The sequence below is a fragment of the Cervus elaphus genome, chromosome 28, assembly GCF_910594005.1.
Source record: "Cervus elaphus chromosome 28, mCerEla1.1, whole genome shotgun sequence".
Taxonomy (NCBI): domain Eukaryota; kingdom Metazoa; phylum Chordata; class Mammalia; order Artiodactyla; family Cervidae; genus Cervus; species Cervus elaphus.
In genome coordinates this window covers 63,838,576-63,855,683 of record NC_057842.1, presented here as the reverse complement: position 1 = coordinate 63,855,683, position 17,108 = coordinate 63,838,576, and positions in this window count along the sequence as shown.

Genomic DNA, 17,108 nt, shown 5'->3' with positions numbered 1-17,108 from the left:
TCTTCTGAGGAATGCTGTGGTTATGGTTGTTACTGCAGGCAGATAGATCCCTTCCTCTGATTCTCTCCAAACAAAATGCCCTTTGCTCCATGACCAGGACCTTAGTCTGCCAGGGTCCCCTGTCCATGGGATTCTCCAGGCAAGAAAACTGGAATGGGTGCCTATTCCCTTTCCCAGGGGATCTTCCCGATCCAGGGAGGGAACCTGGGTCTCCTGCATTGCAGGAACGTTCTTTATTGTCTGAGCCACCAGGGAAGCTTCTCGACCTGGATAGTTCACACTAATCAATGCTCTATTTTCAGGTGCAGGCAAAGTTGCTAAAGCATGGTCTTAGCTGTAGACGGAAGTAGCTGCAAAGCAGGCTGGGTGGTCACGTAGGGTGTTGCAATCAGTGTTGTGTGGTTCTCAGGAGGAAGCCCACTCCACAGGTCAGTTCTCTGTTACATTGGCTCCTCCAGCATCATCATGTCTGAGATTGGTGTTTGGCCAATGAATTTAGGTAGATTGTGATTCTTATTGCTAGGAGATGCCTTAAAAATCATCTAATCTAACTCTTTCATTTTAAATATGAGGAAGTCTGTTCTGTAGAATTTGAGTTCTTTGCATAAAATGACATTGTTAGAGAGTGGCAGATACGGAGCTCCAAATGCCCTTTGTGAATTGCCCTACATTCAGCTGTGTTTGTGCTGTAAACAGGATAATATGACTGTGTCTTCATGATGTATGTTTGTTTTCAAAATTCATAGCAGAGGAGATTGAGAAGAAGCCTCTGGGCTTTCGTTTGTTTAATGAATGTTTCTCTGAAAATCACCAAATGACTGATTTCTCAAGAAGTGGTGTAAGGCAGTCTGAAGAGCTGATTTTAGAACAATTGTATTTAAGTTGTGTATCTTGGAATCTTGAGTGAAGCACGAGGTGGGAGGAAAGAAGTTGGGACTATTTCCTCCCTTTTTCTGTGATACCCTCACCTAAACTCCTCACTTCACTTCTAATTCTCCTTCCTTCAAACAAAATGCTAATAAAGATATCACATTTCTACAAACTAAAGAGCTCTGGGTGTCTGCAAGCTCCATGTCTTCAAAGATCGTCTCCAGCACCTATTTCTGTGAAATAGGGTACTATCTCATATCAGATACAGGATTTACCAAGGCAGCTTTCACTGGAAATGCTTTTCTTTGCTGCAGATTTAATGACTTCCTAGAGGCTCCTGTGTTAGGTTAAGATTCTTTTAGTTGAAGCAATGAACTCTTTCAAATACCGTAAGAAAGGACACAAAGAATTTCATGGATCAGAGAGCAGAGCTGCACTCAGGTCTCAGGATGGAGCTGGATCCCAAGCTGAACACCCGAAGAGCCTCCTTTCTCTGCTCTCCTCTGCCCAGCTGCCTCCTCACTGCTGATCGACTTCCTCTGCTGCTATGGTCCAAGTGGAAAATGAAAATATGGCTGCTGACAGCACCCTCGCATATATTACAGCTCACGTGTCCTGTCTCCAAGAAGAGCAACTGCTGGTAAAGAGTAGGTTTGGAGTACATCTGTGGAAAGTCTTGAATATTTGGTTAATAAGAAATTTCTGTAATTGTTATTATTTTTTAGCTGCAGAATATTAATTCTTTGACCAGAGATCAAACTCATGCCCCCTGTAGTTGAAGCACAGAGTCCTAACAACTGAACTGCCAGGGAATTTCCTATTACTCTTGTATCATTAAACATCCTATATTAATATGCAGAATAGCTTTAGTGAAATGTTTTCAATTAACTAAATTCACTATTGAAATAAAGTGAGAGACATAAAGGAAAATTGTCGACATGAGCTGACAAATAGAAAGCATTTCATTGAATGGCAGAGTGGGAAAGGATGGCTATATATGATGAACTCTAGTCTCTGGTTGAGGTGATGGGCTTGAAAAATAATAGAACTTTGCAGAGTTGAGTGTTGCTATAGGAACAGTTACCTAAAGATCTAATCAGTGTCTTGTTGAATGAAAGGATTTTCTCTTCAGTATGAAACATTTCAGCACGTGTTAAAAATAGTTTTCTCAAAGCCCTGCAATCTCTGTCCCCAAATCTGCTAGTTCCTAAGATTTCTAAAACAAATTTTAAAAATAATCAGAACTGTGTAATGAGCATGTTGCTAAATTTTGATAAATGTGATGAGGTTAAACCCATGTTTATTACATCAGTTATTCAGTTAGAAGGATCAAATGTGTTATAGTTGGCTTTCCCCAAGGCAAAGCCTCAGGAAAGGACCTGGGGGAGAGGTGGTTTATTTGGAAGGTGATTAAGCTAGCAGATCAGGGGAGGGGTAGTTGGCAGAGTGAGGTGGGAAGGGAGAATTGCACCTCCGAGAGACGGAGGCCAGGGCATTTATCCACTACTTCTGTCCCCCTTTGGCTGAGAGTTGCCTCCTGAATGTCTTTGTTTCTAGCTGACCTAGAAAGAGAGCCAAGTGACCTCTGGCCTCCTAGGAGAGGGTCCATGGGCAGAATGTGGACAGATGAGAATCTCAGGCTTGAAGCAGGATGCTGGTCTAAGCCCATGTAGGGGTGATGTGGCACAAGTACCAGTGAAATCTGCTTTATGTAATTTCAGGTCAGTAAATCCCTGACCTCCCCCTATGCCGAAGTCTAATTTCTTATGGTATGTTACTTTATTTTCTAGCACAATAACACTTAGTGAGTTATTTAATCTCTCTCTGTGTTAGTGCTTTGTCTCTAAAATTGGGGTAATACTAATACTATTTGCAAAAGAACTGTGATGAGGATTAAATGCATTGAAATTTGTAATGCCCTTAACAAAGTGTGCTGCTGCTGCTGCTAAGTGACTTCAGTTGTGTCCGACTCTGTGTGATCCCATAGATGGCAGCCCACCAGGCTCCCCCGTCCCCGGGATTCTCCAGGCAAGAACACTGGAGTTGGTTGCCATTTCCTTCTCCAATGCATGAAAGTGAAAAGTGAAAGTGAAGTCGCTCAGTTGTGTCCGACTCTTAGCGACCCCATGGACCGCAGCCTACCAGGCTCCTCATCCATGGGATTTTCCAGGCAAGAGCACTTGAGTGGGGTGCCATTGCCTTTTCTGAACAAAGTGTGCAGTCCATGGCAAATGTTTGATAGTGTTAGCCATCATCACCATGAATAGTGGTGGAGCAGTAACATACCACTACCACTACTGTTGATGGGGAAGCCTGTTTTTGCATCTATTGATAGTATATCCACAGTGTCAATAACTTCACTGCTGAGTGAGTTCTACTTTATCTCACACACGTTATCTGATTTATTCCTCACCACAATTCATATGAAGAACCTGGTACTTTGAATTCTGAAAACATCTCTCAGGCAGAAAACCATGGGCTGTTTTCAGAACACTATTGAGTAATGTAGCTCTTGTCAAGTCTCTTCAGTATGTCTTCAGCATGTCTAAAGCTGGTGAAGTGTGCATTCTGAGCTTTAAAGCCCTCATTATATGACTTCATTCAGGCAATCTCAAGTCCTTCAGCTGAGATAGCAGTAGATCTGAATACCCTTGTTTGTATTGGAAGGCTAATTTTAGATTACACGAATGATTTTCTGCAGAGCCAAGATGAAAGCACAAATCACGCAGGAAGGGGAACCAAGGCTCACCTGTAAGAAATTGCAACCACCACTTACTAATGAAACATTTTAAAGGGGCTGTATCTTAAAGTACAGTGCTTTCACAGAGAAAAGGAAAAGTGGACAAGTTCATACTTTTCAAGTAATATTAAGCCACTTTCCATTTTTATATTGGTTCTTTATTCAAGATGCTTTCAAATATATTAACTCAGTTGCAGGGCTGCAATTCCTAATAGGAAAATGAAACTGATAATGGTTACTGTATTTATTAACTTGGGCTACTATTAAAAAACCCACAGATTGGGTGGCTTAGATAACAGAAATTAACTTTTTCACAGTTCTGGAGGCTTGAAGTCCCTGATTAAGATCTGGTAGGACTGGTTTTTGAGAGGGCTCTCTTCCTGGCTTGCAGACAGCAGCCTTCTGATGGTGTCCTCACACTGCTGAAGAGAAAGAGAGTCAGCCAGCTTCTGATGTCTATTTTCACTAGGACACTTATCTTATCTGATCAGACCCCACTCTTAAGGCCTCAGTTAATCCTAAGTACTTCACTAGGAGCCTCATCTCCAAATATGACCATACTGGGCATATAAATTTTGGGGGGAACATAAAGTTTAATTTCATAACAGTTACTTAGGAAAATATTTTTAAACACAAATGGTAGCTCATCTTTTCTATAAGCAAAAAGTATTGGTTGTTCAGTCATGTTCAACTCTTTGAGACCCCATGGACCACAGCCCACCAGGCTTCCCTGTCCATGGGGTTCTCCAGGCAAGAATATGGACTGGAGTGGGTAGCCATTTCTTTCTCCAGGGGATCTTCCTGACTCAGGAATTAAACCGGCTCTTTCACAATTACCATCTGAGTCACCAGGGAAGTCCATAAGTATGAAAGGAGAAGAATTGGCCAAATGCATGAGAAAGACAATGGTGTTTTTCTTTTAAAAGGGTTATCCAGGCACAGGCAATGAGTAAGGCTCTTTCTTTGCACCTCATCTAATTTAATTCTAAAAACTACCCTCCTGGACAGAATTATAAGTGATTTAAGAGGTTTTTTGATTAGGGAGGAAAATAAGACATTAAAACCAGACCATTCTCAGAAATCTTTGGAAATGGTCTGAAACACATGGATGTGGAGTGCTTTAATGTAGCCTTGTCTGAAATCAGGGGGTTGATAGTTTCAATAAAACTCCAAGTACACTGTTAAATCTCAGATTTGGGGAACAGAGTCTTACTTCCTTAAAGAGATGGTTTCAGGAGGAAATCAGTTGCAGTGCAACGACCTGAGTGCCTGCGTCCTCCTCGGGCGAGCTGAGCCTTCGGCTGCGTGTGAGCAGCCCCGCTGTTGTGCGTGTGCGCTCACTCACTAGATGTGTCTGACTGTTTTGTGACCCTGTGGACCCCGTGGCCCACCTGTCCATGGGATTTTTCAGGCAAGAATACTGGAATGGGTTGCTATTTCTTCCTCTGGGGAATCTTCCCAATCTAGGGATTGCACCCGCATCTTCGGCATTGACATCTCCTGCATTGACAGGTGGATTCTTTATCACTGAGCTATCTGGGAAGCCAGTTGATAAGGATTGCTAATGATTACCAAATGTTACATACTTTTTAGGTGTTCCATAACAATCTCTTCATGCTTTGTGTTAGTCGCAGCTCAGTCGTGTCTGACTCTTTGTGACCCCATGGACTGTATGTAGCCCACCAGGCTCCTCTGTCCATGGAATTCTTCAGGCAAGAATGCTGGGGTGGGTAGCCATTCCCTTCTCCAGGGGTTCTTCCTGATCCAGCGATTGAACCCAGGTTTCCTGCATTGCAGGCACATTCTTTACCATCTGAGCCACCAGGTCCTCTTTTGTTCTTTAAAACTCTACAAACATGAGAGAAAAACCCAGCTTAGCAACACTCTCCTGCACAGAGTCCTGTGGTAGAGACACCCAGCTGGATACCTCCAGTTTTCTGGACTTTCCACTTCTAGTTTCCATATCTTCCGGCACATTACAGATTGCATGAGAAACCATGCCTTTCAGAAACTATGACCCTCTGTACTACACACTTTTTTAAGCTGTGAAAAATCAAGTGAGGAAAAGCAGAAGAAAAATTAGAAAATAAATCCTCAGGATGGGTGAGCAGATTTATTTCTTTATCTTCCTATGGATTAGCTCTGTTGTTGTTTTCCTTTTCAAAACCATAGCCCTCACAGCCCACTGATGAATTCTTAGACTGCTCTTTAAAGACTCGTCAATGGAAAAACAGTGTCTGTGTTTCTGATATGCTTAAGTGGAAAATCAGTACCTCCTGCTTAGGGAAATGAGAAATATTAAGCAGTTAGCTGTTGTATTACATAGTAATCTCAGTTAGTCAGTTCAGTCGCTCAGTTGTGTCCAACTCTTTGTGACCCCATGGACTGCAGCACGCCAGGCTTCGCTGTCCATCACCAACTCCTGGAGCTTACTCAAACTCAGCAATCTCAATCATCAGCTATAAATTTTTAGTTGAACACCTGTTGTGCTTTACAATGTCAGATATGCTAGTCAGTCATTTAACAATTATGTTATACTCATAACCATTCCATCTAGAGCTCTGCTCTAAGCAAAATGATCAAGGCAGAACAAAAGAAAGGCAAATTTTGGATTGGTGGCCCAACTGAATTAAAACACACAGTGAATTGTTAGATGGCAGCATTCACACTAGTCCTGTATTTTACCTTCTATAGACAGAGAAGACTATTTAGATCCATTTTACTCATTAATTCCATAGGTTTTTTTATTTTTAGGTAATTATTTTATTTAATATTAATTGCAGCATGTGGATCTAGTTTCCTGACCAGGGAATTGAACCTGGGTCCCCGGCATTGGAAGTGAAGAGTCTTAACCCCTGGACCTCCAGGTACATCCCTCTATCGGTGTTTCTGAGTTCTTAAGTTTTCTGGACATTGCTCTAAGAGTTTGGAATAAAATAGTCTGTCTGTAGTTGCACTGGGCTTATATTCTAGAGGAGGAAGCAGACATTAAAAAAAGACAAAAAGTAAACAAACAAGATAATTACCAAGAGCAACACTTGCTTTGAAGCCAATAAAACAGTACAGTATGATAAGGTTGCATCATTTACAATAATTTTTGTTTAAAAAGTTATGTGTCAATTATACCTCTGTTGGAAAAAAAAGACCCCCAACAAAAAACAAACCCCCCCAATCAAAGTGGTTTAAATAACATGGGAATTTATTGGTTCGGATAGCTGAAAATATAGTGGTATGGATGATTTGGGGTTTAGTTGATCCAGGAGATAAGCAGTGTCAACACCGACCCAGTTTTCTCACCCTTCTGTACTGTAGTTCACAGAGGAGGCTTCATCTTTGAGCTGGGTACCCTCGGGGAGGAGGAGGGCTACTAGCTGGAGTCAGGTACCACATGCCCTTGTTCATAGGCAGCTGGGTTTCTGCATTCTAGTAAAAGGTACTGAGATTCATTAACTTACAGCTCTTTCCCATCATTGTGTTGGTGACTGAGGATGAAGATAAAATCTGGCTACTGTAAGCCAGTCAAGTCCCATTCCTAGAGTTGGGAGAGAGGGGCTGCATGGGAGTGGGTAGATACTGGAAAAGATACATCTGCTATTAGCAAAAAAACAAGGAGGCACTGATGCTGGCCAAGTACCTAAAAATGTTTGCTGCAGAAGCAACCAGGACCAAGACATACTTTATAGTGGAAGAAGTGAGTGGAGAAATGAATGACAAGAAGAAGCTAGGTGGGCTGGTACCTGGGGAAAGAGCACTTCAGGCAGAAGAAGCCCCAAGTATAAAGGCCCTGAGGTAGAAATGAATTGTTATGTATTTTATGAGCAAATATGTAGCGGAGTGTGATGTCACAGAGGTGGAACAGTGTGGTGACTGAGTACTTGTCAGTTTAGCTAAGCTGTAACTACTTTTGCCAGAATTCCCTTCCCTGTACAGTTTTAGATTAGAGTTGACTGTAACAATATTTGAAAAGCGGTATCCGTGTTTATGGGGCCCTGGTGGCTCAGCCAGAATCTGCCTACAATGCAGGAGACCCGTGTTCGATCCCTAGGTTGGGAAGATACCCTGGAGAAGGGAATGGCAACCCATTCTAGTGTGCCTGCCTGGAGAATTCCGTGGACAGAGGAGCCTGGCAGGCTACAGTCCGTGGGGTTGCAAAGAGTTGGACACAGCTTAGCGACTGAACAACAACAATCCATGTTTATATCCAGAGGGCTGGTGTACCAAGGCACCGTTGCATTTCCCATGTTCCTGTGACCGGTCTAATGACTCACGGGTAGTATGGGGCACTTGGCATGCTTGCAAGTGCCTCTAGCTCTGGAAAGACTGTTCCCTAAGCATCTCTGAACCTTGGGCCATGTGTATGTGCGATCAGGGTGCGAGCATCTCCTGCAGATCACCCACATCATCCAAGCTGGAGGCCTGGGGGTAGTGAGAGACAGAAGGGGACTCCAAGTTCATACTTGTGGTGTCTAGCTTGTTCTTTTCAGATTCCTGTTAGTCCTTGCTCTCTTCTGCTTGTCTTTTTCTTCCCCCTGATTACCTGCCTTGCTAACTTCGAGCCAGGTGCCAAATATGGAAGCAATAGCCTTATATATATTGCTTAACAATTGCTTAATGTCAAACTCGTACAATAGCTTTGGATAAAAGTCTAACTCACATGGAATTTGGTAGAGGAAGTGGTTCCAGAAAAATAAGACCCTAAGGAAAAGTTTCTGAATCAGTTCTCTGAATTAGTTCTGGATTCTCAGGAATTGTTTCTCTGATCTGATTAGACATAGAGACATAATAATCCTGTCTTCAGTGATGAAGGAAATAATGGTAGTTCACAGCATGTAGAGGAAAACAGTTAATGAAGTGACTACCTGTAGTTACCTGTGATCAAATGTGTGTAGAAGGCAAGTCCTTAGGGGTTCAAGTATTTGCTGCCATAAAACATTTAATAAAAATAGGGAATGAAATAGGATTGAGTCGTTGCTTATATATGTGTGGGAATAGAAATAGAAAGAAAATGATGAGTTTAGGACTTCAAATTTCCAGAAAACTTTTATTATTGTTACAAAAAATCCACTTATCTCCTGTAGCTGCAGCACTGAGATTTCTGAAAATAGACACCCACAAAGTCTAAGCTTGTATATGGCTGAATAACAGGATAAGCTGAATGCTCAATCTCTCCAGGTTTTTTGTGTCAGTTTGGGACTTTGATTAGGAAAGAATGGGACCCTGAAAATTGAGAGAAAAATATATGGGAAAATTCTCATGAAGCTGGGGACCTTTAAGTTCTAAATTATGTTGTGTTTCCCCTCACCCGGAGAGGCAGCTCTTCTTCTCCAAGAGAATATTAGGCCCCCCTCACCTCTCTTCAGGGCTTCCCTGATAGCTCAGTTGGTAAAGAATCTGCCTGCAATGCAGGAGACCCTGGGTCAATTCCTGGGTTGAAAAGATTCGCTGGAGAAGGATACCCACTCCAGTATTCTTGGGCTTCCCTGTGGCTCAGGTAATGCAGGAGACCTGAGTTTGATCCCTGGGTTGGGAAGATCCCCTGGAGAAGGGAAAGGCTACCCACTCCAGTATTCTGGCCTGGAGAATTCCATGGACTGTACAGTCCATGGTGTTGTAACAGTTGGACATGACTGAGTGACTTTCATAATTTATAATACACCTCTCCTCAGGTATTTAACTTGCAAGGGTATATTATATAATATATAAATACAGTGTAACTTTACATAAGACAAGTTTGTGCTAAGTCACTTCAGTTGTGTCTGACTCTTTGTTACTCTATGGACTATAGCCCACCAGGCACCTCTGTCCATGGGATCCTCCAGGCAAGAATACTGGAATAGGTTGCCATGCCCTCCTCCAGGGGATCTTCCTGACCCAGGGGTCAAACCCGTGTCTCTTATGTCTCCTGCATTGGCAGGCGGGTCCTTTACCCCTAGCGCCACATAGGTTTACATGATTTAATTTTATATCGACTCTGCTAAGAGAGGAGAGCTGTTGCAGAGGACGGCACTGAGAAGTATTCAGGAAGCGCTTGGTGAAGATGATCAGTCCCTTGCTTAGGGAAGACTTGGGCACGAGGTTAGGAAGGTGTAAGCAAAGCAGCAGCCACCTCTGGATTCAGGAATCCATGTGTAGGATCATGTCCTCCCACAGCTCACATACATTGTCTCTGACCTGCTGGCTCATGGTGGTGTCATGGGACAGCAGTTTCTGGTATTCCAGCTGCTGCTGGGCCTCCTTCTGTCCCTCCTAATGGTGGGCCAGGTATGCATGCAAAGCCATGATGAACAGCGTCAGCTTCTTCTTCAGGTCACTCACATCACTGAAATGGAGACAGATACAAGTACTCATTCTCATGGCTCCCAGCCCTCCCTCACTTCACACTCATCCTTCCTTTTGGGCCCAGCATCAGATATAGGAACAACATCCTTACATAGACTCTTGCACTAGCTCTCACATTGCTCAGTGTCAAGCCCCCATGATAAATCTTATTCTGTATCACTTGTAACAGATCTCTTTGATTAAGCCCCAACCGATACGCAGAAATGGTTCAAAGTAGAATTAACAGGCTAAGATAAGGAGTGCTGATTTTATTTTAAATGCATTGAGAATCTTTTGGATAGTTTTAAACAGCTTGCTCTATTGAGACTTAATTTAGGAGAGTCATGGGTATAAGCAAGTTGAGCAGTTCTATTGTAATAGTGTAGGTGATATGGTTACGTGGTAGTGTAACTGGTAGTAGTGTAGCTGGAAATAAGCTCTCAACATATTTCAGAGGTGACTAGCTAATGAACTAGATGTAGATGATAAGGGGAAGAAAAGAAGACTCCTAAATTTCTGATTTGAGCAACTAAGTAGAAGAGCCCCGAAAGACTGGGGAAAACAGATCAATAGTTCTATCTTGCAATTATTAAATTTGAGAATCATATTTGACATCTAGTCAATAAGATAATAATAATTAGATCTCAAGAGAGAGTTCAGTGCTGAAGATGTGAATTTGGAGATTATCCTCATGTAGGTGATATATAAAACCCAGGAGTATGATGGGATCATCCAGAGAGAAAGTGCATTAACATTATTATTCAGTTATGGCATAATAATTGAATAAAGAATACTATCTTTTTGTGTTTTTTTTGGAAGCCCACCAGGTACTCATGGGTAACTAGGTGATTATGTAACAGTGCCACACACATAATATTTCTCTGGCTCCCAAATGGCAATCAAATGATGTAAGGTGATAATAGTGGTAACTCTAATCAGAATAACCATTATTAATACGAATTAACTTTACAATAGGAAAAATATTGTGATACAGTTAATGTTATTCACTATTCCTTGCCTTATCAGGACTATGGAATATGACTTGCACGTTTAGAAGTATTTGTTATTGTTGTTCAGTCACTGAGTCAAATGTATTTCTGCGACCCCATGGACTTCTGTACACCAGGTTCCTCTGTCCTCTATTATCTCCCAGAGTATGCTCAGATTCATGTTCATTGAGTCAGTGATGTTATCTAACCATCTCATCCTCTGCCACCTGCTGCTTCTTTTGCCATCAATCTTTCCTAGCACTGGATCTTTTCCAGTGAATCAGCTCTTCACTTCAGGTAGGCAAAGTATTGGAGCTTCAGCTTCAGCATCAGTCCTTCCAATGAATATTCAGGATTGATTTCCTTTAGGGTCGACTGGTTTGATCTCTTTGCAGTTCAAGGACCTCTCAAGAGTCTTCTCCAACACCACAGTTCAAAAGCGCCAATTCTTTGGCACTCAGCCTTCTTTATGGTCCAACTCTCACATCCATACCTGACTACTGGAAAACCATAGTTTTGACTAGATGGACCTTTGTCAGCAAAGTGACATCTTTGTTTTTCAATACACTGTCTAGGTTTGTAACAGTTTTCCTTTCAAGGATCATATCAGGTATCAAAATTATGAGGCAGAGATTATTAGGCAGGTTCTGGTTCTTGTCCTTGGAATAAAGACAATGTGTACTTGTCTGAAAAGCTGCTTTAAAATAGATTTTTTTCCTTTCTAAAATCAGCTTATTCTCTTTTATTGTCTAGAGACATAACTAATTCAATTCATGTCAATATTATTTTGGGATAAGGGGGAAAATTACTCTTTTCACTTCTGCGCTAGGATGATCAAAATGCAACACCATCTGAAACTGGTCCCATAGCTTCTTGCATACAATGGTCAAAACCTAGATTTTTTTTTTTTCTTGTTGTTTAGTCACTTAGTCATGTCCAAGTCTCTGAGACTCTATGGACTGCAGGATGCTAGGCTCTTGTGTCCATGAGATTTCCCAAGCAAGAATACTGGAGTGGATTGCCATTTCCTTATCCAGGGGATCTTCCCGATCCAGGTACCGAACCCACGCTACCTGCAAGTCTTCTGCATTGCAGGAAGATTCTTTACTGCTGAGCCATTGATCTGGACTTCCCGTTTTGGCCTTGGCATGGTTCCAAGTCATCAATGAGATGCAATGCAGAGACTTTGGAGTCAGAGCCCTGACTCTGGGTTCAAATTCTGGGTCTATCACTATCTGGCTGATATATATATCTCTATTTACCTTAAAGGTGAATTATGTATTTCCTTTGAGTCATAGTTTTCCCACTAAAATGAAAATAATAATAACTAACTTCTAGAGATATTATGAGGATTAAATGAAATAACATAGTTCCTGCTATTCACTAAGCAAATGCTTGATGTCTGCTAGCTGTTATCTGCAGCTCAGGCTTAGTCAGTTATATCTATTCTATTTATGTCTCAGCTTTCCCATAACACCCTAAATTTAACAGACCTTCTTTGTCTTCCTCTTTCTCTTCTTTTTTTAAATTTTTATCCTCTCCCTTTCTTTAAAAAATTTTAGATTTATTAAAAAATTGAATTATAGTTGATTTATAGTGTTATATTAGTTTCAGATGTGCAGGAGACTGATTCAGTGTTTTTACAGATTATACTCCATTAAAACTACTGTAAAGCAATGGCTATAAGTCCCCATGTTATGCCATGTATCTTTGTTGCTTCTTTATTTTATTCATAGTAGTTTGTGTTTTAATCCCACAGCCCCCAGCTTGCCCCTTTCCTCTTTTTTCTCCCCTCTGGTAACTGCCAGTTTGTTTTCTATATCTGTGAGTCTGTCCCTGTTTTGCTAAATACATTCATTTGTATTATTTTTTAGATTCCAGATATAAGTGATATCATACAGTTTTTGTCTTTTTCTGATTTATTTCACTAAGCATTATATTTTCTAGTTCTATACATGTTGCTGCAAATGGCAGCATTTCATTCTTTTTGTTTTTATGGCTGAGCAATATTCCATTGTATGTACCACATCTTTTTTTTTTTTTTTTACCACATCTTTTTATCTGCTCCTCTGTTGATGGGCACTTGGCATGCTTCCACATCTTTGATATTGTAAATAGCGCTTCTATGAACATTAGTGTGCAAGTGTCTTTTTGAATTAGTGTTTTCATTTTCTTCAGATATATATCCAGAAGTGGAATTGCTGAGTCATATGGTAATATATTTTTAGTTTTTTGAGAAAACTTGATACTGTTTTCTATAGTGGCTGTACCAACTTATGTTCCCATCAGCAAGCAGTACAAGGGTTCCCTTTCCTCTACATCCTCACAAGCATTTGTTATTTATAGACTTTTTGATGAGAATTATTCTGATAGGTGAGATGGTATCTCATTGCTGTTTTGATTTTCAATATATAAATATATCAAATAAATGGGTAGTATGTCTTAAACTTACACATTGTTTTATGTCAATTACATCAGTAAAACAGAAATTTTAAAAAAATTTATTTTAAATTGGAGGATAATTGTTTTACAGTGTTGTGTTGGTTTCTCCCATATGAAGAAAATTTTATATTATAGCTTTCTATTTCTCAGAGATTTATGCACATGATACACAAATAAAATTGTGGTGGTTTTGAACATTTTCCACATAAGTGTAATACTCTTCGAGAGGTGTGAAGCCTAGTTCAGCTTCCCTTGAGTCTGAGTTGACTCAGTGATGTGCTGGTAATGAATAGAGGACAGCAGGTGGTGGTGCTGGGCTTCAGAGACTAGGCCACGCAAGGCGCTGTCACGCCTCTCTTCCTGTTGGATTGCTCACTCTGGGTGAAGTTCATTGACACGTCCTGAACAGAGGTCATGTGGACGAGAAACCGAGGCCTCCTGCCGCTATCCAGTGACTGACCAAGGCCTCCAGCCAACAACTGTGTGAGCAAGTCCTCCTGGAAGTGAATCCTCCTGTACTGACAACCTTCAGATGTCTGCATCCCCAACTGACTTTGACTGCAACCCCACAAACAGTGTGGAGTCAGAAAAAGTCAGCTAAGCTGCTCCTGGTTTCCTGACCTTCAGAAACTCCTGTGAGATAACACATGCTTCTTGTTTTAAGCCACTGAGGTTTGGGATTAGTTCATAATGAAGCAGTAGATAACTAATACAAACATGTTTCTCTATAAGAATAACCTTATTGGATAATATTTATTATATTACAATGTGTAATATGTTATTATTGTGTTTCAAATACAGATTGAATATTTTGCCTGTACTATCTTCTTTGATTCTTGTTGGGATCTAATGGGATTGGCTCAATGGTATATCCTCATTTTGCACAGAAGGAAATGGAATCTTGGAGAGCTCATGTAATCTGCTTAAGTGAAGTGAGCAGCCTTATCCTGGGGTTGTAATGTAGAAGTCCACACTACATAGACTCATCCTTCAGACAGTTAGAGTAAATCTCTTATCGATGTCTTTGGTAGAGTGAGACGCCAAGCATTATACATTCCACATTCCAGTGCTAATAATGCTGTTTTGTCCTTTTTTTCCCATAATATATGTTTTGAGCTTCCTAGACTTGCTTTCTTTTTTTTTTGTCAGTCTTACACAAAGGAATCCAGTACTTTGTCTTGAAACGCAGGCCCTCCTAAACATGAAGAAAAGAAGACAGTGCTATATGAGAAGGAAATATTTCTTTTCTCTTTCTTTGCACATGCAGAGAAAAACAGGAACTATTCTTGCTTATATTAATTTTGGATAAGGATTTTATAAGATAGCTGGATTTCTGATATTGTTGCTAACTACTGTTGATAATAGCCTTTAATCTCTGAAAGGTCAGTAATTTTGATTGGTTGTTTTTCTTAATAATGTGTTGCCTTGGTTATAATTTTGATGTAGGCATCACTTTTTTCTACAAGGTATAAAACATGTGAACTCTGTGAATTCTGAAGGAGATCATTGTTATTTCCCTCTTATTTCACATGCTTGAGGTAAAATAAAATTATTCTACAAATTTCTTATTTACACAAAGATCTTAGGAATCTTGTCTTATTTAAATTTAGCAAGGGTATACTTCAGTAGGACATTTTTTAGTGTTATTTGAGAAAGTCTTTCTATTGCTGTCACAAATGAATAATTACTTGAATGGCTATAAAATTCCTGGGTCACAGCTCTGACCTTGTACTCATCGTTCAGTAGAGTGATTATTCTACTGTCTTCTCGCATGTATTAGGTTGGAGAAAAAAGAGGCAGATATTTTCCCCATATACTTGTAGAGTCTATTTTTCTTTATCTTTGAAATTATAGAATGATGTGTGTGTGTATGTGTGTATGTGTGTATGTCTGAATTTTATCTTATTCTTTTTCTAGGATCCCACAAATACTTAGGTGCATGTATTTTTTCAAATGAGATTTTTTTTTCCCTACTTTATTGTCAGTTATGTTCTTGATTGTCAGTTTTTCTTTCATTGCAACATTTATACTCCTAACTGACTCTGTCTACCCTCCACATGTATTATCTTTTCTCATTGTTTCTTCTCCTCATTTTTATCTTCAATATTGATTTTCTGGGGATGGGTGACTTTTTCTTCTGTTTCAGAGGGTAGAGGTGGATAAGTGATTCAGCAATGTACATCTCAGTCTATCTTGACTGATTGATGCTTTTAGTGAGAATTCCACCAGGATTTTCCAAGTTCTTTTTTCTATCATTTTGTCCCAAAGTCAGCTTTTATGATTTTGTGTGTCTTCAGGATAGAAAATTAAGAAAAAAATTTTTTGATGTTTATTATCATCTCTTGCCATATTTTTCTAGAAGTCAAAATACAGTAATTTCAAATGCTTTCAAATACAAAATGATACATAGGTCTCCCCTTTTTTTCAGAAATCTCTTTGGAAACTTACTAGACTCTAATTTACTTCTCATTTTTTTCATTAATGATTAAATATCTCACCTACACTTTCTCTACTGATATTTTAAGCAATATATTTCTAATAATATGGAGTTTAAAACAATGCTTTGATCTCTGTTCTGGAAATTAGGAACACTCACTAATTGATCTTTATGAAACATTTATATTCTAGGATAAAAATATTAATCACATTTTTATAAATTTCTTATTAATTAACAAGGTTGAAAATTTGCAAACAATTGTGAAAACAATTCTTCATCAACTTGCTAACAATCTTGCGTAAAGCTTGAAAGAAAATGCACTATATCATAGAACATGTTCCTTTGTGTCAGAAATAGACTGATTATCATATGTTTAGAACTGTTCTTTATGCAGTGGGGTATACGAAAGGAAACCATTCTTGAGTTTAAGGGAATTTAAAACCCTCTTTAAAATGCTGAGAACTGCTGGGCTGGAGGAAGCACAAGCTGGAATCAAGATTGCTGGGAGAAATATCAATAACCTCAGATATGCAGATGACACCACCCTTATGGCAGTGAAAGTGAAGAACTAAAGAACCTCTTGATGAAAGTGAAACAGGAGAGTGAAAAAGTTGGCTTAAAGCTCAACATTCAGAAAGCTTAAGATCATGGCATCCGGTCCCATCACTTCATGGCAAATAGATGGGGAAACAGTGGAAACAGTGTCAGACTTTATTTTTTGGGCTGCAAAATCACTGCAGATGGTGATTGCAGCCATGAAATTAAAATACACTTACTCCTTGGAAGGAAAGTTATGACCAACCTAGACAGCATATTAAAAAGCAGAGACATTTGCCAACAAAGGTCCGTCTAGTCAAGGCTACGGTTTTTCCAGTGGTCATGTATGGATGTGAGAGTTGGACTGTGAAAAAAGTTGAGCACCGAAGAATTGATGCTTTTGACTGTGGTGTTGGAGAAGACTCTTGAGAGTCCCTTGGACTGCAAGGAGATCCAACCTGTGCATCCCAAAGGAAATCAGTCCTGGGTGTTCATTGGAAGGACTGATGTTGAAGCTGAAACTCTCAATACTTTGGCTACCTGATGTGAAGAGCTGACTCATTTGAAAAGACCCTGATGCTGGGAAAGATTGAGGCCAGGAGGAGAAGGGGACAACAGAGGATGAGATGGTTGGATGGCATCACCACCTCAATGGACATGGGTTTGGGTAGACTCCGGGAGTTGGTGATGGACAGGGAAGCCTGGCATGCTGTGGTTCATGGGGTCGCAAAGAGTTGGACACAACTGAGAGACTGAAGTGAACTGAAAACCCTCT